A 6,888-nucleotide genomic window follows, 5' to 3' on the forward strand; every position below is an offset into this window, starting at 1 on the left:
TAGAATTGTAGTTTGGTGCGTTTAATGCGAGAGTTGAAGTGATTAACGACCAATTCAGCTCGGGGACACTTGGTTTGATGTACGGGCTGTTCAAAATTCATTTTTATAAGTTATGGGGCTGAATTGGTTGTCGGTTACTCCAACGGGTCGGTACAACGCGCAACTGCGTTTATTGAGTAGTTGGTGCGTCATACTTGCGGGTTACCGACCCATTTTACTCGTGTTGACTTGTTGGCTGTGATTCTATCATAATGGGTCCACACGGGGCTGAGTTATATGTTAACGGCCTAGACGACTCCAAAACGCGCGTATTGGTATCACCTAGTGCTTCCGGGGGTAATTTGGGAATTCTTTATTCCCGAGAGTGTCTAAGGGTCGTTTTGGTGAATGTGAGGCCTCGAGAGCTGTTGTGGTTTAGTTTGATGAGGTTGAGGGTTTAGGTAACTCGAACCATGTTAGAACGTCTAGTAGGATAAACAAGTCCTTTCGATGTCGATTGTAACGATTGTCTGTAAACCGACAGGTGTTTGAGTTTTTGGATCACTTAGGGATTTCCTAGCTTGGGGTGAATCCGTGTCTCGTGTCAGGTGAGTTCATGATGCCCCTTTTTACTCTTTTTAAGTTTTGGTCTAGCATGCACACTTAAACGATTTTTCTTGATGAAACGTTTAAACTATTTTTATAGGCTTGCTAGTATATAGTTGGCCTTGGGATGTTATAGTATGTATGTATGTGTATATATATATATATATATATATATAAAAATTATTGTATGGCCTATATTTGCCAAGTTGTAGTCGTATCGACTACTGATGTTACGTATGCCTACTTTGTGTTTGCATGCGTTGATGAGATGTTACGTGTTTGGGTTGTACGTTTGCTCGACCATGATGTTACGTGTTTGGGTTGTACGTTTGCTCGACCTTGATGTTACGTGTTTGGGTTGTACGTTTGCTCGACCCTGATGTTATTACTTGGATGTTATATATATATTTATATATATAGGGATGTACTTATAATGATGTTTATATATATAGGGTAAGGATCCTAAGAGAACCGTTGGTAAATTGAGAACTTTGAGAACCATTTTGGACTACTAAAAAAACGTTCTAAAAAATTTTAAAAAAATTATAAAACAAACAAAACCGAAAATTTTAAAAAAGTAAAAAAACCAAAATTCTTATATTTCTTTCCGGTTTCATTAAAAAAAAACCGAATTTTTTTTTCTTTTTAATTCTTATTATACCTATACACATATGTATACTTTCATTTAATCTCTAGTTACGTAATATACACATATGTACATTATCATTTACTTTAAATTATACATATGTGTATAGGAAAAAACATGTGTGTACATATTATATATATATGTATAATAAAAAAAACCATTTTTTTTTCTTTTTAATTCGTATTATACCTATACACATATGTATACTTTCATTTAATCTCTAGTTATGTAATGCACACATATGTACATTACCATTTATCTTAAATTATATATATGTGTATAGGAAAAAAACATGTGTGTACATATATGTACATATTATACATATATGTATATGTATAATTTAGCTAAACCGAGAATTTTTTTTTACGTTTTTTTTCTAGAAACCGGGATGATAAATAAGAACTTTGGTTTTTTTACTTTTTTTATTTTTGTGTTTTTTTGTTTTATAATTTTTTTTATTTTCGAGTTTTTTTGTGGTCCAAAATGGTTCTCATAGTTCTTAATTCCCAAAAGTTCTCACATGATCATGATCCTATATATATATATATATATGTATATGTATATATATATATTTATATTTTTGAGAATGATTATTTATCAATGATGATGGCTTAACCGATATATTCTTTTTACTTTAAAACTTTTGGAATGACTATCATGATTATTATTTACTGATGTTATTTATTTAAAAGTTGAACTCACTCAGCTCAAGCTGACTTTGTGTGCATATTAGTGTGAGTTTCAGGTTAGGAAGAGGATGTCTTATCGCTTGGACGTGCACGAAGCTACTTGGACGGTGAAGGGCATACGTGGATGGAATATTTTATTTTTGAACATTTTAATTTAAAAAGTTTTATAAACATAATTGAATTGTTTTTTGGCAATATTCCCGGAATTTTTGGGAACTTATTTTATTAGTTATGTTTTCCGCTGAATTATACTCTGAGATGGTTATTTTAATGAAATGAATGGTTTTTAAGTTTAATTATTTTTACGAGTGTTTTGAGTGAATACCAACTGTGGGGTTCCCGGGGTTCGGGGCCTTACAAGTTGGTATCTGAGCCATGGTTCGAGGGATCCGAGCATCCCCAAATGCTTGGACTCGAACTGTAAGAAAGAAACTAGTATGCCCACCGCGAGTAGCTGCACGCCAAGAGGTAACTTTAAATTGTTTAGTCATTCCTTTAAATTTTAAAGTTCAAGTATGTGATTAAGTGTTTAAGTGTTAGATAGAATACTAATTTGGTTAGGGGCAGGGGGTGCTTAGGACGGGCCGGTGAAGTAAACGACTAATAACACTTGATCAACGTTATTAGTAGTTTACCCTTACCTTCCATGTTCTAAATACCACTTGTGTCTGACTATGTTAGGGTTCCGTCTTTGTAGGGATAGGATTTGGCTAACTCTCGAGTCGTTAGCGTTAAAGTTCATCTTATTCCCTAAATTCTCGTGTTCGTTTCTCATCCTCTCGAACGTTTTGCTCGTAGTTGTTTAGCTGAGGCGTAGCATGCTGTCACTCTGGGTTCCTTGGTACTTGACCGCTTAAATTCCTCGCTCCTTCAATAATGTATGTGCAACTGTTTAGCTAAGTAGGAGCGTAATGTTATCCCAGATATCTTTTTACTTGATGGATTACAAGCTTCGGTCTTATTTGATTCGGGTGGCAGTAGAAGTTTTGTGTCGATCGCTTTCTGTTCCTCGTTAAATTAATCACCCGAGCGCGTAGTCGATGTGTTTGAGGTTGAGGTCGCCGTTGGAAAGTCCGTTTCCGTGTCTAGGGCTATTAAGGGCTGGTCATTCAGTTCAGTCAAGTTCATTGTTCCATCGAGTTGTCTGGGTATAGATTTCCGGTGCGGTTGTACTTGATGCCGCTTGGCGGTTTCAATGTGGTGCTTGGGATGGATTGGCTCGCAAGTGTTGATGCTCAGATCGTTTGCGGTCAGAAACTTGTACGTCTAAGGGCCCCGGATGGGACCCAAATTACGGTCTTCGGTGACCGGAATGGTGCGACGCCACATATCATATCCATGCTTAAGGCGGTAAGGTTGATGCAGCAGGGCTGCGGGGCGTATCTAGCATATGCTATAAATATGAAAACCGTTGTGGCTACCGTCGGTGATGTTCCCATTGTTCGGGATTTCCCAGATGTATTTTTCAGATGATTTGTTAGATGTGCCGCCGGATCGTGAGGTTGAGTTCCAGATAGACCTCGTACCGGGCGCAAAACCCGTTGCTCGAGCCCCTTACTCCTTACTGTCTAGCACTGAATGAAATGAAAGAACTTATGGCTCAATTGGAAGATTTGCTCGACAAGGGCTTCATTCGACCGAGCATCTCACCTTGGGGTGCCTTGGTCCTGTTCGTTAAGAAGAAAGACGGTAGCATGCGGATATGCATTGACTACCGTGAATTGAATAAGCTCACTGTTAAAAATCGGTACCCTCTCCCAAGGATTGACGACTTATTTGATCAGCTCCAAGGAGCTAGTTGGTTCTCGAAGATCGACCTTAGGTCCATGTATCATCAGTTGAAGATTCGAGAGGAAGATATTCCTAAGACTGCCTTCCGCACTCATTATGGGCACTACGAATTTCTCGTGATATCTTTCGGTTTGACCAACGCACCGGCTGCGTTCATAGATCTTATGAACCGGGTGTGTAGACCAATGCTCGATCGTTCGGTTATTGTGTTCATCGACGACATTCTAGTGTATTCCAAAAGTGAATCCGATCACGGTGGTCATCTTACGGAAGTTTTGGAAGCTTTGCGAAAGAACAAATTGTATGCGGAATTTTCTAAGTGTTCCTTTTGGTTATGTGAGGTTCAGTTCTTGGGTCATGTTATTAACCCGAGTGGTATTTTGGTTGACCATGCAAAGGTGGAAGCCGTAAACGAATGGGAATCGTCTAAGTCTCCATCTGAAATTCGTAGTTTTCTGGGCTTGGCGGGTTATTACCGCCGCTTCATTCCCGATTTTTCGAAAATCGCTTCGTCATTGACCAAGTTGACTAAGAAGAGCGTTAAGTTTGTTTGGGGTACTGAGCAGGAGGAGGCTTTTCTCGAGTTGAAGAACAGGTTGACGCATGCCCCGATTCTAGCTTTACCCGATGGCACCGTTGATTTAGTGGTTTATTCTGATGCCTCTTACCAGGGGCTTAGGTGTGTTCTAATGCAGCGAGGCCTAGTCATCGCTTATGCCTCATGGCAGTTGAAGGCTTATGAGGCGAATTATCCTACTCACGATTTGGAGCTGGCGACGGTTGTGTTTGCACTTAAGTTGTGGCGACATTATCTGTATGGTGTTCCTTGCGTTACCTATACCGATCATAAGAGCTTAAAGTATTTCTTCGAGCAAAATGAACTGATTATGCGTCAGTGCCGATGGTTGGAGTTGAGTAAGGAGTATGATCTGGGGATTTTGTACCGACCCGTTCCGTATGAAGGCCGCTCAGGATCGCCAAAAGTCCTATGCAGATAAAAGGCGAAGACCTATTGTGTTTGAGGCTGGGGATCAGGTTATGTTGAAAGTTTCTCCTTGGAAGGGTATTATCCATTTTCGTAAGAGGGGGAAGCTGAGTCCGAGGTTTATTGGTCTGTTCCGTATATTGTCCCGTGTTGGGGAGGTAGCGTATAGGTTGGAATTGCCCGAAGAGCTCGCGGGGATTCGTCCTACTTTTCATGTGTCCCATTTGAGGAAATGTTTAGTGGATGAAGAGGCCCATGTGCCTCTTGATGATATTGAGCTTGATAGTAAGCTGAACTACGTTAAGAAACCTATTGCTATACTTGACCATCAGGAAAGGCGTCTGAGAAATAAAGTGGTTAGGCAGGTAAAGATGCAGTGGAGGCACCGTAGGGGTTCCGAGGCTACTTGTGAGTCCGAAGGTGAGATGATGAAACTATATCCGCAGATGTTCCTGTCGCATCGGGATTTGGGACGAATCCCACTGTAAGGGGGGTGGACTTGTAACGCCGGCTAATTTTTCGGTTTAAGGATTTTCAGAATGTAGAGTATGTATGTTTCTCGAAAGTTATCCGGCATCTCTCGTTGACCCGACCATCTCCCCGGTATGTTAGGTCATCTAATCTTTCCTCTCAAGTTGCCATATCCCTTAAACTAGAAGGGCTAGTGTGTAACATATTTGTTTACAACAGAAAAAAATAATAAAAACCTAACCCTAGCCCCATTATGTCCGATCGGCAGCTTCTCTGCACCCCCCCCCCCTATGATTTTTTCATTTTCCGGCCAAGTTGTGAGCATAAAATATCAATTAAAGGTTAGTCTAACGTCCATACAAGTCTTTTTCACCATTTAACCCGTTATTGAACACGTTAGAGTTTATTTTTGATGATAACAGTTTGCTGATAGATTCGTATACGTTTATTGTAGGGTCTGTAACATGATGATAATCCATTGATTTTGATCTATTCTTGATTCCATGATGTTATACTTTGAGTCTAGTTTCCAGAAAGGTATAATATGTAATTTTTGGACGAGATTTGAATGATTTTTATGAATTTATAAAATCGAGTGTCAAAGCTGATGCGGGATGACGGACTCTGGTCTGTCTTCCCGACATCATAACTCTTTTTCAACAAGTCCAAGTTAGTTGGTTCCACTCCTAGAACTTAATATTTTGAGTTAAGAATAGAACCCAATTAGAATCGTTTAATTTGGTTCGGTAATGAATTTTATAAAAATAAAACCATTTTGTTGCGCACTGAAATAGCTGCACGTATCTTTCTGTATTGGAGGAATTTTTATAATTTTTGTCTCCACTAGAAAAATATAATAAAAATATTTTTATAAACCTAAGACATTTATTAAAGTCTGGTAAAATATTAATAATTTATTTCAAAGGTTATCCTATGTAATTAAATGTATCTTCGCATGCTAAAATCTGCACGTTTTACTTGTTATTGATCGATAGGTTCGTTTTAGGCTTAACCGGTGGATATTCAATTGTGTTCTTGTCGAGGCTGTTTGAAGTGAGGTTTTTTGCACCGAGATCTTCCTAGTTATGTCTAGTATAACATACTTAAGTATCGTGTTCATTGGTGTTCGTTAGATTGGTCAACTGGTTGTAGCATGATTGTTAGTGTTCGGTTGACTAGAATTGTAGTTTGGTGCTTTTAATCCGAGAGTTGAAGTGATTAACGACCAATTCAGCTCGGGGACACTCGGTTTGATGTACGGGCTGTTCAAAATTCAATTTTAATAGTTATTGGGCTGAATTGGTTGTCGGTTACTACAACGGGTCGGTACAACGAGCAATTGCGTTTATTGAGTAGTTGGTGCGTCGTACTTGCGGGTTACCGACCCATTTTACTCGTGTGGCGTCGTGTGGAGTTGTTGGCTGTGATTCTATCATAATGGGTCCACACGGGGCTGAGTTAGTTGTTAACGGCCTAGACAACTCCTAAACGCGCGTATTGGTATCACCTAGTGCTTCCTGGGATAATTTGGGAATTCATTATTCCCGGGAGTGTCTAAGGGTCGTTTTGGTGAATGTGAGGCCTCGGAGCTGTTGTGGTTTAGTTTGATGAGGTCGAGGGTTTAGGTAACTCGAACCATGTTAAAACGTCTAGTAGGATAAACGAGTCCTTTCGATGTCGATTGTAACGATTGTATGTAAACAGACAGGTGTTTGAGTTTT

The sequence above is a fragment of the Bidens hawaiensis genome, unplaced genomic scaffold, assembly GCF_021521415.1.
Source record: "Bidens hawaiensis isolate Kalapana, Puna unplaced genomic scaffold, B.hawaiensis_p1.1 tig00001597_1, whole genome shotgun sequence".
NCBI classification, from domain to species: Eukaryota; Viridiplantae; Streptophyta; class Magnoliopsida; order Asterales; family Asteraceae; genus Bidens; species Bidens hawaiensis.